Source organism: Sciurus carolinensis, chromosome 5 (genome assembly GCF_902686445.1).
Source record: "Sciurus carolinensis chromosome 5, mSciCar1.2, whole genome shotgun sequence".
NCBI classification, from domain to species: domain Eukaryota; kingdom Metazoa; phylum Chordata; class Mammalia; order Rodentia; family Sciuridae; genus Sciurus; species Sciurus carolinensis.
Genome location: NC_062217.1, coordinates 152,193,861 through 152,212,539, shown reverse-complemented (window position 1 = coordinate 152,212,539; position 18,679 = coordinate 152,193,861). Strand labels below are relative to the sequence as shown.

Here is an 18,679-nt window from a genome sequence, read left to right as displayed (position 1 = left end):
TACTACAAAGCAATAGTAACAAAAACGGCATGGTATTGGTACCAAAATAGAGAGGCAGATCAATGGTACAGAATAGAGGACACGGACACAAACCCAAATAAATACAATTTTCTCATACTAGACAAAGGGGCCAAAACATGTAATGGAGAAAAGATAGCCTCTTCAACAAATGGTGCTGGGAAAACTGGAAATCCATATGCAACACAATGAAACTAAACCCCTATCTCTCACCCAGCACAAAAATCAACTCACAATGGATCAAGGACTTTGAAATCAGACCAGAGACCCTGCATCTTATAAAAGAAAAAGTAGATCCAAATCTTCAACATGTTGGCCTAGGATCAGACTTCCTTAACAGGACTCCCATAGCACAAGAAATAAAAGCAAGAATCAATAACTGGGACAGATTCAAACTAAATAGCTTTCTCTCAGTAAAGGAAACTATCAGCAATGCGAAGAGAGAACCTACAGAGTGGGAGAAAATCTTTGCCACTCACACTTCAGATAGAGCACTAATTTCCAGGATATATAAAGAACTCAAAAAACTCTACACAAAGGATACAAATAACCCAATCAACAAATGGGCTAAAGATACGAACAGACACTTCACAGAAGATCTACAAGCAATCAACAAACATATGAAAAAATGTTCAACATCTCTAGTAATAAGAGAAATGCAAATCAAAACTACCCTAAGATTCCATCTCACCCCAATTAGGATGGCGATTATCAAGAACACAAGCAACAATAGGTGTTGGAGAGGATGTGGGGAAAAAGGTACACTCATACATTGCTGGTGGGGCTGCAAATTAGTGCAGCCACTCTGGAAAGCAGTATGGAGATTCCTCAGAAAGCTTGGAATGGAAACACCATTTGACCCAGCTATCCCACTCCTTGGCCTATACCCAAAGGACTTAAAATCAGCATACTACAGAGATACAGCCACATCAATGTTCATAGCTGCTCAATTCACAATAGCCAGATTGTGGAACCAGGTCATGTAGCTAATATAAGGCAAAATCAGTTTTTATATCCAAGTCTGCTTCCAAAGCCTTTTTTTTTTTTTTTAACCTTAATCATTATCCTTAAAGAATACCCCAATATCCACTTTGTTCTAAGGATTACTTTGAGGTAAAAGCACTTGAAAAAAAACAGATGCAAGAAGAGAATTCTTATGTAATTTTCCCATTCTCTTCCTGAAAAGAGATTATAAAAAAAAAAAAAATACCCCTTGAGAAAGGTGCCCTCTCTGTACCAGAATATTCTTCAGAGAGTCATAACACAGAACATTCTGTACAAATAGACCTTATTAAAACAATTCTTGTTTTCATTTAGTCTCTCCACATAATTTACTTACTTTTCTATAACTCTCTCTTTCTTTGTTCAACCTAATACAAAAGCATGTAGGTTTTGCCTTTTCTTTGCCACATATAACTTACATTAAATTTGTAGCTTTTCTCCTGCTAATCTATGCCAATTTAATTCTGAGGTCCAGAGGGCAGAGGTAAATTTTTTGCCTCCCCTACACCCTTTCCAGTATTCCTGTATTTCCATCAATTTGGTCATTTTTCTTTGCTCTTAGTAGTTTAACTTTTCTATTTTCTTTCGTTGGTTAAATAACTTCTCACCAAATGAAAAGTTTCAAATATGTGGTAGAAGCTGAGATTATTTTTTAAAGTTGGGAATCATATCTTAAAATACTAATTAGCTTGTTTTATAAGACATTTCAGTATTATATGTTATCATTACTTCAACAAAACAGCATTATTACCTTAAAAAAATATTAAACTTTTAAAAGTTAATAACAAATGTTTCAATACATAAATATGCAAATCCCACTTTTAAGAACTTAAAGATATAATTTCATAAAATAAAAATATGCGTACATAAAAATATTATCAAAGCAATAATGCTAGAAAAATTGAAATCAGTCTAAACGTCCATTAACAGGAACCTCCTTAAATCATGTAGTACAGTTCTACAATGGAAAATTACTCAGTCTTTAATCAATTAACTGATCAATTAATATTTCTTAAGATGGAATAGTAACCACAACACATCAATGACTGAGAGGAAACAACATGAAAGGTATGAAATTTCCCTAAATATTACACATCGATTTTCACATATGGATGGCTACATAGGAAACAGTCGGAGATATGTCATGGGTAAGGATGGTGGAGTTTCTACACTTATGACTTTCTGTATTTCTCATACTATTTTCATTTTTTAATGGACTTGCATTCTTTTTAGAGAATTCAGAAGTAATAAAGTACTAAAAAAAAAGCATATAAGAAATTTCTGAGAGCTTTATTATCTAAACTTGGAGATGATAAAAAATAAATAAAGCAGGTATCAGCTTGCATATGGACTTTGACTAAGTACATTACTGCTAAATTTTATTACCTCTTTTGGGAAAAAATAGAGGTAAAGAGAATTCTAAAGTTTGGGGTTCAGGGAATATCCTTCAGATAAAAAAAAACAACTTCCTTACCACTCTAAAAGAACATTCTAATCTGCTATGTCATCAAATCTAGAATGTCTTTTTAAATGAGCTATTATTTCCTAGTCCACTAAGGGAAAAAAAACCTGGTAATTAAACTATGACAATTCATCATTTAGAATTTCTATTATACTTTTTGAAAGGGTTATTTTGGACATATTTAAAAACAAGCTGTTATTGAATAACTATTACCTTAAAAGCTAAATAATTCTTCCTATTCAAGTTTGACTCTTCTGAATAACTTTCTTTTTTTCCCAGCTATCTAATGTCTGTGTTTTCTCACACAATATTGTCCTCTGGTCAATAAAAGCTGTGGTGATGTGGCTTAAGAGCATTATACCAGTGTCTCCAGGGTTTTCTAGGAAGCCACTGAATCCTACTTCATAGGTTATAGTGCTGATACTTTCTTGATCTTACCACAGGCACTGAAAGAACATTTCTAGAGAACAACTGGACTCACACTGTCTCTTCGAAAGATTCTCAAATAGTTCACTGATTAAAATATTAAGTGTTGGGGCTGGGGAGATAGCTCAGTCGGTAGAGTGCTTGCCTTGTAACCACAAGGCCCTGGGTTCGATCCCCAGCACCCAAAAAAAAAAAAAAAAAATATTAAGCGTTTACAACAGAATGGAGTACATGTAAGTTCACAATACACACAGGTTGACTGCTGTATCATGATCACTACCCGTCCAAGAACAATTACAAATGGTATCAAATGGAAAAAGACATTTTGAACTTTCCCAATTTCAGAAATGCTTAAAAAAAACCAAAAACCTGTTGTAACTGGTGAAATAGAGCATTGAGTTTGTCTCCCTAAGAAAGGTATTTAGAATTGAGTCAATAATTAGAACTCACCCTCCCCTGAGGCAGATGGAATAAACCAGTTAGAGATGAGCCCTTCTCTTTACCATTTTAATTTAATTTTGGAAGAAAGAAACCAGAGGGACCCTGTCCTTGGAGAATACTATAAAATACAGGCCCTAGCAGGAGACCAAGAATATTGGGAGTGGAGCTGCAAGTCATCCTGCTTCTGCATGCTTCTACAGATGTCCTGATAGACTGTAAAGATGTGTTTTGTACTTACAAATGGAAGAGGGAGGGAAAAAGGCAACTAACATTAGATAATCTCTAAAGTTCTAATAACAGATTCTTTATTCTACTGCCCTGAATATACTGGTTAAATCGACAATGGTATCATCTGGTTTAATATGTTATAAATAAAAGTTATATTCGAAAGTACAGTGCCTTTAGGAGCTACAGATATAGCTCAGCAAAACATGTTTAGCATTTTGAGATATCCTGAGTTCAATCCCCAGGGAGGGAGAGAGGAAGGCAGGGAGGAAAGAAAGGAAGGAAGAAAGGAAGGAAGGGAGAAAGGAAGGGAGGGAGGGAGGAAGAAAAACAGTGCCTATTCAGTTATTGCTTAAATTTGATTACTCATAAGAATGTGGTTCTAAAGACATTAAAAAACATCAAAACTGAAATAAACACTGCTAGTATGCAACACTAGTCTTTAAACAAATATAAACAGGGATTAAAAATTATTTTAAGTCTCATCTATGTAATATGTAAAGGCATGAAAATGCTTCACATAAAAGTTTTTTTACGGTTTTGTTTCTTTGGCTTTTTTTATATTGTTCTGAGGACAGAACCCAGGGTCTTGTATATGCTAAGCACATGCTCTACCACTGAGCTACAAAGAAAGATTTAATGAAGTAAGCCAGGTTCAGAGGCACACACCTGTAATCCCAGGGACTTGGGAGACTGAGGCAAAAGAATCACACATTCAAAGCCAGACTCAGCAATTTAGCGATGCCCTAAGCAATTTAGCCAGACCCTATCTCTAAATAAAATATAAAAAGGGCTAGGGATATGGCTCAGTAGTTAAGTGCCCCTGGATTCAATCCCTGGTAGCAAAAACACAAAAAGAAAAAATTTAATTAAATAACTAAAGATTAATAAAAGAATAATAAATTCCAGATAGAAATTTAAAAAATATAATTTGTTACTAAAAGATTTGTAAGAATAGTCATGAACATTCAGAGTCACTGTTTTCACATTTGTGACTCATCAGTACAGCCTGGTCACTTTATATAAATAAAAAGGGGACTGCAGGAAAGCATAACTTATCTAAATTTTCTGTACTGGTTTTATGTTCTGAAAAAAGTAGGGTGAAAATTACACCACTTTATATTACTCTTGCTTCAACAGTGATTGTGTCCTAGGTAATGAGTAATTTTTAAATCCTCAGGTATTTTCTTTCCAGAGTGCTACATTTTCTAAGACTATGTAAAATTTTGTAATGAGAATATATTTTGATAAATTCTTAGCTGGACCCAGGCATTGTGGCACATGATTGTAATCCTAGCAACTCAGGAGGCCAAAGCAGGAGGATTGCAAGTTCAAAGTTAGCCTTGGCAACTTGGCAAGACCGTGTTTCAAAAATATAAAATAAAAAGGGCTGGGGATGAAGTTCAGTGGTAGAAAACCTAGATTCCATTCCCAGTACCAAAAACTAAATAATAATAATTATTACTATTGTTATTATTATTCTCAGAAATTAAAAGATCAGCAAAGGAAATAGAGATGATTTTAGTCCCAAAGAAGTTATTAGTCAATCTAAAGGGAAAGTCAAAAAAATATAGAATAAATACAAAAGGAACCTTAAAAAAAGACAAGGGATAAAGAATTCAATCACTTCAATAATCACTGGGGTTGATTCTGTTAATCTGGATGATTTGATCTCAAGGTTGAGAACTAAAAGGTATCCTTCCCCCCCACCAAAATAAGAGGTAAAACCCTAATAGTCCAGTGTATGAGGACACTGAACCATAACAAAATAAACAAACCAAACTACAGTCCATGATCATTTACTATATTCATGGCAATGCTCAGAACTGTGAAAAAGAAAAAGACAAAACACCTTAGTGAGCTTGGTGTGGTAGGCCCACACCTGTAATCCCAGCGGCCTAGGAGGCTGAGGCAGGAAGATCTCAAGTTCAAAGTCAGCCTCTGAAATTTAGTGAAGCCCTAAGCAACTCTCTGTCTCTAAACAAAATACAAAAAGGGCTGGGGATGTGGCTCAGTGGTTAAGTGCCCTGGGTTCAATTCCAGTACCAAAAGAAAACACACTAGTGAAATCTGTAGCAAGAAAAAAATGCGATATAAAAATATACTGAAGTATAGTCAACAGCTGATCTGCTAAAATCAATTCATTCTTTTTTTGAATTTTTTAAATTTGTTCTTTTGTTATACATGACAGAATGTATTTTGACATATCATACATACATGGAGTATAACTTCCCATTCTTATACATGATGTGGAGTTACATTGGTCATGTATTCATATAAGAAAGGAAAAGTGATATTCAATTCACTCCGTCTTTCCCATTCCCATGCCCCCTCCCTTCCCCCCAATCCAATTCTGTGAACCTCTGATATCATCCGCATATCAGAGAGAACATTCCACCTTTGGTTTTGGGGGATTGTCTTATTTCACATAGTACAATAGTCTCCAGTTCCATCCATTTACTGGCAAATACTATAATTTCATTCTTCCTTATGGCTGAGTAATATTTCATTGTGTATATGTACCACTAGATTCATTCTTTCAACAAATATTAAATGCCTTCTATTTCAGGCACTGTTTCAGCTGCTAATTATGGAAAATGAACATTTGATAGGAAAATAAATAAAACAGTATACAGTGATTAGTGCTTTGGAAAAAATTAAGATAATAAGAAAAATGAGGAAATGGGGAAATGGGAGCATAAAGGGAAGAGATTTCAATGTAAATAGGAAAGTTAGGACCTAAACGAGGAAATAAATGAGTATATAAATATCAATAAAATTCAATGATTATTTTAATGCTTTTGAACATTAAATTTAAGATTTCAGTATTCTGAAAACAATAGGATATGAAGTATTAAGTATGAAGTCCTTTCTTCCTTCTACTCTCTGCAGCCTCTCTCTAGTGCCCCCTATTTGCGAAACTTAAAAGAAAGCAGCTGACAAGGCAAAAATGTAATCTGCAGACTTAGAACTAGGATCACAAAGCAGAAAACAGAAGAGTATGTTTGTAGCTGAAAGATAATAGTTTAATAACTAGCAAAATCTTTCTAAAATCTATGAGGATTGCAGATGGGAGAACTAAGACACAGAGTAGTACTATGTATTTGGATAATAAGAAATTTCCAAAGTTCCAAAGACTCAAGCAACAAGAAGGATGACAGCATAAAGAAAACAACAAATACTTTAAGACTGTTGATACTGTTGTTACCTGTTTTAAATTACACACCAATTCTGGTGATCTTTTCATAGTCTTGGTAAGATTTTGATGGAACAAGTGTCAACATTAAATAAGAATAAAATTATTCATCAGGGCTGGTAGCTCAATGGTGGAGCACTTACCTAATAAATACAAAGTCCTAGGTTCAATCCCCAGATCATGCGGAAAAAAAAAAAAATTCATCGTCACTGTTTTAGTCAGCTGTTTTCCTGCTGTGACTAAAAGATCTGACCAGAACAATTGTAGAGGAGGAAAAGTTTATTTGAGGGCTCACAGTTTCAGAGGCCTTAAGTCTACAGAAGGCCAGTTCCATCCCTCCAGCCTCGAGGTGAGGCAGAACATCATGGCAGAGGGAAGCAGTTCACATGGTGATCAGAAAGCAGAGAAAGAGGCTCCACTTGTCAAATATAAAACATATACCCCCAAAGCCACACCCCAATTCCCACCTCCTCCAGCCACACCCTACTACTTCAGTTACCACTCAGTTATCCCTATCAGAGGATTAAATCATTGACTAGGTTAAGATTCTTACAACCCAATCGATTTTCCTCTGAACCTTCCTGCATTGTCTCACACTTGAGCTTTTGGAGGACAACTCACATCCAAACTATAACAATCACTTAAGACATACAGTTAATTATCGGTGGCAGTTATGTTCTATAAAGTACTATAAACATTCATAAATCATAGGGAAAATACATACATATAATATGCATGGGTACATCTGGAGGGGTATACACACACATACACACACAGCTCACATAGATTATAATCTTAGTCCTAAAAATGGTTCCTTCCAGTAGATTCTTTCTTTTACAAGAGAGAAATGAAGTTCAGGAGTGACATGACTGACCTAATGCCATCTCAATATATATGCCAGAGTTGGGATTCAAACCTCGTCCAACTGGCCCCAGAGCTAGAGGTTCTTGCACTATACTACATGGTCCCAGACTATCTAGCATAATCTTTCTAAAATCTATGAGGACTGCAGGTGGGAGAACTAAGACACAGAGTAGTACTATGTAGATCACACAGATTTCCCACTTACTTCAAGGACTTGCTGACTCAATAGTATGAATTTGCTGAAAGAAGCACAACTGATAGATAACCTAAGGAAATTTACCTAGATTAAAACAGTTGAAAAAAGATGAAAAACTGAGAACACAAAAGATGAGAATTTTTTTAGATATTTAAAAATAAGACAAAGATGTACCACTTTTAGAAATTAATTCAAGAAAAATCATGGTTTTTAAGTATAAGGAAACCAATACCATTTATAATAGCATTGAATAAAATACTTCTGAATTAACCAAGATGAAAAACAATAAAAACAAGACATTGCTAAAAGAAATAAAATATTGGTGTGGGGCTGTAGCTCAGTGATAGGGCACTTGTCTCGCACACACTGAGACACTGGGCTCAATCCTCAGCACCACATAAAAAAATAAATAAATAGAAAATAAAGATTTCAATCTCCCCTCCAAAATACTTTTTAAAAAAAGAAAATATTTTTAAAAACACATCCCGTGTTGCTAAAATTTGCTAAAATATTGCTACAATTTCAATAACTACCCAAAGCCATCTACAAATTCAATATAAACCCTATCAAAATTCCAGTGATGTATTTATGCAGCAAAAGTTATCCTAAAATTCATATGGAATCTCGAGTGACCCCAAATAGTGAAAATAATCTTAAGAAGAGCAAAGCTCAAGGAATCAAACTTACCATAAAGTTGTAATAATCAAAACAGTATAGTACTGGCAACAAAGACAGAAATACAGAATGGAACAGAGAGCCAAGAAAGAAATCCTGGCATATATGGTCATGATTTTTGACAAGAGTGTGATCATCCACAGGGGAAAGGAGTCTTTTCAACAACTCATGCCAGGAAAACTGGTACACACATGGAAAAGAATGAAGTTGGATCTAATGTCACATATGAAACTTAATTCAAAATAGAGCAAAAGCCTAAACATAAAACCTAGAACTATAAAACTCTTAGAAGAAATCATAAGACAAAGTTCTGGCTTTGGAAATAATTTCTTCACTATGACACGGGCAATAAAATAAAAAAGACGGTGGACTTCATGAAAGTTTTTAAATTTTGTACAGCAAAAGAGAATATCAATGTAAAAAAGTAATCTACAGAATGAGAGAAAATATTTAAAATCTGATACCTGATAAGAATAATATCTAGAATACAGATAATTCCTCAAACTCAACAACAAAAAGTCAACCCAATTTGAAAATAGGCCAAAGACTTGAACATTTCTCCAAAAGAAGATGTACAAGTAGCCAATAAGCACATGAAAAGATGTTAACCATCAGGAAAATGCAAGTCAAAACTATAAGATATCATAAGAATGACTAATATCACCAAAAAAATAAAATAACAAGTGTTGGCAAGGATGTGGAGAAATTGTAACTGTTATGCACAATTATTAAGACTATCAAATGGTATATACAGTACTCTGTAAAACAGTACAGTAGTTTCTCAAAAAATTAAAAACAATATCTGATCCAACAATTCCACTTCTGGGTATATGCCCTAAAGAACTGAAAGCAGGGTTTCCATGTAGATAGCTAAAATGTGGAGTCAACCCATGGTCAACAAGTGAATAATAAGCAAAATGTAGCACATGTACATAATGGAATAGTACTCAGTCTTTTTTTTTTTTTTTGTAAACAAATGCGATACATGTTGTTTCTCTGTACATGGAGTCAAGGCATACCATTTGTGTAATCATAAATTTACATAGGGTAATGTTGTTTGATTCATTCTATTAAAAAATATGGAACGCTTCACGAATTTGCGTGTCATCCTTGCGCAGGGGCCATGCTAATCTTCTCTGTATCGTTCCAATTTTAGTATATGTGCTGCCGAAGCGAGCACAGTACTCAGTCTTAAAAAAGAAGAAAATTCTGACTTAGGCTTCAACCCAGACAAACCTTAGGGACATTACACTAAGTGAAACAAACCAGTAACAAAATGATAAATACTATTTGATTTCACTCATATGCAGTAATTAGAGTAATCAAATTGAGCAGAAAGTAGATTGGTGGTAGCCAGGGGGTAAGGGGAGGGAGGAATGGGGCATTATCATTCAATGGGAGTTTCAGATTTTCAAAATAAGAAAAATCACAGAAGCGGATGGTGGTATGGTTGTATAACATTATGACTGTTTTTAATACGAATGAAAAGTACATTTAAAAAGAGTCCAGATGGTAATTATTCTGGGTTAAATCCACAGCACTGCAAAAAAAAAATTTTTTTCTTAAGATGGTAAGTTATATGTATTTTACCACAACAAATAAACAGAAAAAATAACTTTTTTAAAAAGTTGGGCTGAGGAGCTGAGGTTGTGGCTCAGTGGCAGAGCACTTGCCTTGAATGTGTGCAGCACTGGGTTCAAGTCTCAGCACCACATATAAATAAATGAATAAAACAAAGGTCCATCAACAACTCAAAGAAAAATTCTTTAATAAAAAAAAAGTTGGGCTGGGGTTGTGGTGGTAGAGCACTTGCCTAGCACATGTGAGGCACTGGGTTCAATCTTTAACACCACATAAATAAATAAAATAAAGGGAAAAAAGTTAATAAATTTGTACTCCTCTAGATTAATTTCAGAGTAAGCACTGATAAATAATCATTTCTTCTGCCCTAATAGTTCTCTTTCTAAGAAAAAAATTTTCTACATTTTTTTAATTGGTACATTATAGTTGTACATAATAATGGGATTTCTAAGAGTTTATCCTAAAGAAATAAAAAAATATCGCAGAAAAATGCCATATGCAAATAAACATCTGATAAAAGATAAAGGCAATGCAAAGCAGAAAAAAACAAGGATGGTCTTTACAGAAAATGGCATTGGGACAAATGGCTATCTACACAGAAAAATGAAAATTGAATGCCTATCTCACACTATAAACAAAAATCAACACCAATTTAATTACAGACCTAGTATAGATGCCAACACTATAAAGCTTTATATACAGAAGAACAACTTCATACCCTTGGGTATGAAAGAATTTCTCAAGACAAAAAGCATTAATCATGTGGAAAATAGTTAACAAATTGGACCACATCAAAACATAAAATGTCTATACAAAAATAAAAGATACTATACATACAAACAGTGAGAGGAAAAACCACAATCAAGAGAAAATGTGTACATCATATAAATAACAAAGGGTTAATATTCAGAATTTATAAAGATTCCCGTAAATCAGTAAGATAAAAAGAGAACTCAAAAGACTTTAACAAGTATTTCAGAGAAGAGGAAATCCAAATAGCCAAAAAACATGAAAAGAAGCTCAACCTTATTAGTAATCAGGAAGATATTACTTCACATCCATCAGGGTAGAGGCTAGGAAACAGAGGCAAGCAAATCTAAAGATTCTATTAAGATAATTTAAAAAACCAAAATTGATATATTAGTTTCTTAGCCATTCTTTATGAAATTTTGGCAGGATATCCTGAAAAAAAATGTGTAAAAATACTTTGTCATTGAATACTAATAAGCCACAACACAGATCTTTACAATTTTATATGACTTTATAAAGTTCATACCTGGATATAAATAGATATGCTTTAAATGTAGAAGTAAAACAAGATAACTTGTTTTCTAAAGTAGTTCTCCAAAACTGAGATGTAAAAAAGACAAACGTACAAAGAAAAATGAAATTTATTAACATTGTTTACCCTCTTGAAGTCATGATATTTAAAAATTGAAAGGAAAGAGGAAGGATTGACTCAAATACCTTTCCTTTCTTTTAAAAAAAAAAAGCACTCATATTAACTAATATTTAAGCACTCATTTATAGGAAGTAATGAGATCTGTTAAACTGATAGACTGGAAAAGTTAACCATCTTATAAAATAATGACAAGAACAAGAAACAACTATTCTGTTTTGATTCTCTATATATACATTCAGTGATTATATCCTTACAAATAAAAACAAAAGGCTACTAAGAAACACAGGGATATAAAGCAACTGTCCTGGTTTTGACATCTTTCTTTCATAACCTTAAGATAAGATTAGCCACTTAAAAACTACTTTTGGGCTGGGTGTGGTGGTGCAAGGCGGTAATCCCAGCAGCTCAGGAGGCTGAGGTAGGAGGACTGCAAATTCAAAGACAGCCTCAGCAATTTAGAGAGGTCCTAAGCAACTTAACAAGACCCTGTCTCAAAATAAACTATTAAAAAACGGCTGGGGATGTGGCTCAGTAGTTAAGCACTCCTAGGTTCAATCCCCGAGATGGGGGAGTAGCAACTTTTGAGTAGGGGGGCAGTGGTGCACCCCTATAATCCGAGCAATCTGGGAAATTTAGGTAGAAGGATTAGAAGTATGAGGTCAGCCTGGACAATTTTGCAAGACTCTGTCTCAAACATAAAATTTTAAAAAGCTGGGATGTAGCTCAGTGGTAAAGTACCCCTGGGTTTAATTCCCAGTCCCCGGGGAGGAAGCGGGGACATGGAGAACACTACTTCTGAAAATGATTCATCTTTAGGAAAGAAAAAAATTATTCACTGGAATTCAGGTTAGTATTTTCCATTAAAATCTGTTCTGAAATTCCAAAACAATCTTGATTCTCAGTACATAAAATTAACATTTTTATTAAAAAGATGCAAAACCTACAATAACAGCAACAGCACCTTATATTCAAACAGCAGTATACCTTGGTATAGAGACTCCACTGTGGTAAAATAAGAATGAACGCTAGAAGATGCACACATCTCTAATCCCACCTACCTGGGAGGCTAAGCCTGGAGGATCACAAGTCAAAGGCCAGCCTCAGCAAATTAGTAAGACCTTGTTTCAAAATAAAATTAAATTTTTAAAAAGTGGGCTGCAATGTGCCTCAGTAGTTAAGCATCCCTGAGTTCAATTCTCAGTACCAAAACAAGTAAATAAATAATGAACTGCTTCTGCTACTAAACTGAGAAAAGATCTGAATAAATTTAAAACAGATTTACAAAGAAAAAAATGGAAACACAGTAACATTTCACTCATCTAGAAATCTGTCAGCATATAAACAGTAACTCTAGTTCAAAACAGAAAGCTGAGAAAGTTTAAAGGTTTAAACTTCTGACAAAAGAAGTTTAAGAGAAAGTTTAAAAGCTGAAAATATACTATAAAATAATTCACTAAATAACATTTCCAATGTCAGATTATTTTAAATTGTTCAGGAAAGATGAATCTGAACAATTAGGTAAGTGAAAGAAACAAGAATTATAAATAACTGAAAGAGAAGAAGAGCTCAAAAGGAAGAAGAGAAACAACGTTGAAAATATATAAATAGAACGACCTAGAAAATCCTTTTCCAGGTATATATTCAACAGAAATAAATGCATACATGCACCAAAACAAATGTTCAAGAATATTAATGAGTCTCACTTTTCTTATTCTTCCAGTACTGGGGATCAAATACAAGGGCATTTTACCACTGAGCTACCTACATCCCGGTCCCCCTTTTTTTTTTTATTTTGAGACAATCTCACTAAATTGCCAAGGCTGACCTCCAACTTGTAATCCTCCTGCTTTAGTATCCTGAGTCACTGGAATTACAGATGTGCACCATGGTGCCTTCCTGTCTTATTCTTTTTTTTTTTTTTTTTTTTTTTTTGTGGTGCTAGGGGTGAGTGCATACAAGGCAAGCACTCTACCAACTGAGCTATATTGCTATATCCCCAGCGCCCCCCCAGAAAGTAAAAACAAATGCCTACCAGCAAAATAGTTAAATTGTAGATTTCATAGACTAAAACTATAGAGCAAAGACAACCATCAAATGACTACTATATGCAACAACATGGCTGCATCTCACTCATACAGAAGAGCCTGCCTCAAAAGAATACATGTGGGGCTGGGGAGATAGCTCAGTCGGTAGATGCTTGCCTTGTAAGCACAAGGCCCTGGGTTCAACCCCCAGCACCACAAAAAAAAAAAAAAAAAAAGAATACATGTATGATTACATTTATATCAAGCCCAATAAGAATCTCAGTGGTTTGGGAAAGAGATAACCACAGTTTTGACTAGTACAGTGATAGTGAAACAAGAAGGAATGGTAGACAGAATTAAGTTAATTAAGTTAATTCTAGATTTAGATTGAGTTTGATTGCATTTGGTGGGTAAGGCAGCAGGAGTCGTTAAAAATGACTACTGGTCTCTGGCCTATACAGCTGGTAGATGGAGATGGTAATCCCTAAATAGGAACACAGGAACAAATTGGGGGCTGACCCTATGAACTGAATTAGTTCATGTTCTGGACTTGTTTAAGGTCTCCGTGAGACAACCAAGTAGAAATTTCCAATTGACGACTGGATGTGTGAATCTAAAGTTCAAAAGAAAGGTCTTAAGATAGAGACATAAATTATATTTAGATGGTAATTAAAGTCATGGGAAAAGATGGGTTCTCATAAGAAAAAAAAGAAAAAAAACAGCCCTGTAGAATACAACACTTAAGAAAGAAGACAAGCTAACAAAGAAGTCTGAGTAGACAAAGAAGTACAAGAAAAATAAAAAGTACAGAGTCCTAAAAGTCAAAAGATGAGCTTTTTAAAGAACAGTCAAGTGTCTCAAATTTCCTAAGAAGTCAAGTAAGATAGTAAGTGGTGACTGATTTTGGAAACATAGAGAATCTTAAGACCATGAAGACAGCTTTTAACTGGGGGTTGGCAGGGGCAGAAACTGTCAAATAAATGACATAGGAAAATGTCACAGAACTGAAGTTTTGAAGCTGAAAGGACTTACCAAGAATCCAGCAAATTGAAAAGGGATGGGGGGAGATTTACATTAAATCACATCACCATGAACAAGGAATAAAAAGGAAATCTTAAAAGCCATCAAGAGAAAAAGATCACAAAGAATCAGGAAATAAAATGACATCATATTTTCAATAGCAACACTGGAAGCAAAAAGGCAAAGAATGGAACAAAGTCTTAAAAATTCTAAGAAAAACATATTTTGAACTAGAATTTTATACATCAAGTATGGCATTATAAGAAAGATATATTCAAACAGCAAGGCCCTTAAAAATACACTTTCCATGGATCCTTTCTCAGAAAGCTACTGAAGATTAAAGGTTGCACACAACAAAAACAAGAAACTCTAATAGGAATAACAAAGATACCCTTGAAGTAGTTTGTACTCCCATGATTTTCAGGGAAAAAATTATAATCTATTTTTGAGAGAGACTAAAAAGACCTAAACAGTGACAAAACATATGCACAGATGGGAAGATTCAATATTACAGAAATGTTAATTTTCCCAAATTGACTTATAAATTCAATAAAATCCCTTCCCCCACCAAAAAAAATTTAAAAACACACACAACAAGTTTTTTTGTGGAACATAATCAAGCTAATTCTAAAACGTATACTGAAGTGCTAAGAACCAAGAATATACTACACATTGTTGAAGAATAAGAACAAGAGGAAGTCTTACTATATCAAGAGATTTATTTTAATGCTTTCCTAATTAAGATAGTTGGATACTGGCACAGGAATACAAAATAGTTTGACAAAGAGAATAAAAATTGCAGGAATAGACAAATTTACATAATAGGATACAGCATAGTAATAAGGAGAATACCCCCCACCCCAACCCCACCCATTATTGGTTCTGGGACAACTGTGTGCACATGGGATAAAAAATAAAACTGGATCCGTAACCCACACCATAAACAAAAATCTATTCTAGGTAAACTGTAAACCTATTTGATAAAGGCAGAATCAAAAAGTGTTTGAAAAGGCCAAATGTTCTCTCTGATATGTGAATGCTAACACACAATAAGATGGCAGAAGGGAAGAACAGAAGTTCATTGGATTAGACAAAGGGGAATGAAGGGATGGGGGGGATGAGAATAGAAAAGAGAGTAGAATCAATCGGACATAACTTTCCTGTGTTCGTATATGAATACACAATCAGTCTAATTCAACATCATGTACAACCACAAGAATGGTAAGTTATATTTCATGTATGTATAAATATCAAGAATACACTCTAGAAAATAGACCATATGTTATGCCACAAAGCAGCCCTTAGGAAATGCAAAAAAATAGAGATACTGCCTTGTGTTCTATCAGATCATAATGGACTGAGAGTAGAAATCAATGACAAAATAAAAAACAGAAATTACTCCAACACCTGGAGACTAAATAATATGCTACTGAATGAAACGTGGATAACAGAAAACATCAGGGAGGAGATAAAAAAATTCTCAGAGGTCAATGAGAACAATGATACAACATATCAAAATCTCTGGGACACTATGAAAGCGGTACTAAGAGGAAAATTCATTGCACGGAGCGCATTCCAGAAAAGAATGAAAAGTCAACTACTAAATGACCTAACATTATAGCTCAAAGCCCTAGAAAAAGAAGAACAGAATAACAGCAAAAGTAGTAGAAGACAGGAAATAATTAAAATCAGAGCTAAAATCAATGAAATTGAAACAAAAGAAACAATTCAAAAAATTGACAAAACAAAAAGTTGGTTTTTTGAGAAAGTAAACAAAATAGACAAACCCTTAGCCACACTAACAAAGAGAAGGAGAGAGAAAACTCAAATTACTAAAATTCGTGATGAAAAAGGAAGTATCACGACAGACACCACTGAGATACAGAACATAATGAGAAGCTACTTTGAAAATCTGTATTCCAACAAAATAGAAACTACCGAAGACATTGACAAATTTCTATAGATATATGCTCATCCCAAACTGAACCAGGACATACACAATTTAAACAGATCAATATGAAGCAATGAAATAGAAGAAGTCATTAAAAACCTACCATCCAAGAAAAGCCCAGGACCAGACGAATTCTCAGCCGAGTTCTACAAGACCTTCAAAGAAGAACTCATTCCAATACTTCTCAAAGTATTCCAGGAAATAGAAAAGGAGAGGAACCTACCAAACTCATTCTATGAAGCTAATATCACCCTCATACCCAAACCAGGAAAAGACACATCAAGGAAAGAAAATTTTAGACCAACATCCTTGATGAAAATAGATGCAAAGATCCTTAACAAAATATTGGCAAACGGTATCCAAAAACATAACAAGAAAATTGTGCACCACGATCAAGTGGGGCTCATCCCTGGAATGCAAGGATGGTTTAACATCCGTAATTCAATAAACGTAATCCATCATATCAATAGACTTAAGGATAAGAATCATATGGTTATTTCAATTGACACAGAAAAAGCACTCAACAAAATACAACACCCCTTCATGCTCAAAACACTGGAAAAAAAATAGGGAGAGTAGGAACATACCTGAACATTGTAAACGCTATTTATGCTAAGCCCATGGCCAACATCATTCTTAATGGAGAAAAACTGAAACCATTCCCTTTAAAAACGGGAACAAGACAGGGATGTCCTCTTTCACCACTTCTATTCAATATTGTCCTTGAAACTCTAGCCACAGCAATTAGGCAGACTAAAGAAATTAAAGGGATATGAATAGGAAAAGAGGAACTTAAGCTGTCACTATTTGCTGATGACATGATTCTATATTTAGAGGATCCAAAAACCTCTTCCAGAAAACTTCTAGACCTCATCAATGAATTCAGTAAAACAGCAGGCTATAAAATCAACACACATAAATCTAAAGCATTTTTATACGCAAGCAACGAAACAGCTGAAAGGGAAATGAGGAAAACAACTCCATTTGCAATAGCCTCAAAAAAAAATAAAATACTTGGGAATCAATCTAACCAAAGAGGTAAAAGATCTCTACAATGAAAACTTCAAAACATTGAAGAAAGAAATTGAAGAAGACCTTAGAACATGGAAAGATCTCCCATGTTCTTGGATAGGCAGAATTAATATTGTCAAAATGGCCATACTACCAAAAGTGCTATACAGACTCAATGCAATTCCAATTAAAATCCCAATGATGTACCTTACAGAACCAGAGCAAGCAATCATGAAATTCATCTGGAAGAATAAGAAACCCAGAATAGCTAAAGCAATCCTTAGCAGGAAGAATAAAACAGGGGGTATCACAATACCAGAACTTCAACTACACTACAAAGCAATAGTAATAAAAACGGCATGGTACTGGCACCTAAACAGGCAGGTAGATCAATGGTACAGAATAGAGGACACGGACACAAACCCAAATAAATACAATTTTCTCATACTAGACAAAGGGGTCAAAAATATGCAATGGAGAAAAGATAGCCTCTTCAACAAATGGTGCTGGGAAAACTGGAAATCCATATGCAACACAATGAAACTAAACCCCTATCTCTCACCCAGCACAAAAATCAACTCACAATGGATCAAGGACTTTGAAATCAGACCAGAGACCCTGCATCTTATAAAAGAAAAAGTAGATCCAAATCTTCAACATGTTGGCCTAGGATCAGACTTCCTTAACAGGACTCCCATAGCACAAGAAATAAAAGCAAGAATCAATAACTGGGACAGATTCAAACTAAATAGCTTTCTCTCAGTAAAGGAAACTATCAGCAATGCAAAGAGAGAACCTACAGAGTGGGAGAATATCTTTGCCACTCATACTTCAGATAGAGCACTAATTTCCAGAATATATAAAGAACTCAAAAAACTCTACACAAAGGATACAAATAACCCAATCAACAAATGGGCTAAAGATATGAACAGACACTTCACAGAAGATCTACAAGCAATCAACAAACATATGAAAAAATGTTCAACATCTCTAGTAATAAGAGAAATGCAAACCAAAACTACACTAAGATTTCATCTCAACCCAATTAGAATGGCGATTATCAAGAACACAAGCAACAATAGGTGTTGGAGAGGATGTGGGGAAAAAGGTACACTCATACATTGCTGGTGGGGCTGCAAATTAGTGCAGCCACTCTGGAAAGCAGTATGGAGATTCCTTAGAAAA

General features: G+C 34.5%; 1 protein-coding gene and 1 non-coding gene across 4 annotated transcripts in view; both read right to left on the bottom strand.

The window, feature by feature from the left end:
• Positions 1 to 18,679, bottom strand: part of Slk (STE20 like kinase) — a 61,156-nt gene that overhangs the window by 36,741 nt on the left and 5,736 nt on the right. The gene's annotated exons all lie outside the window — the stretch shown is intronic.
• On the bottom strand, positions 9,579 to 9,685 carry LOC124986065 (U6 spliceosomal RNA). Its single transcript, XR_007108967.1, has one exon. It is a non-coding gene; the product is annotated as a U6 spliceosomal RNA (small nuclear RNA).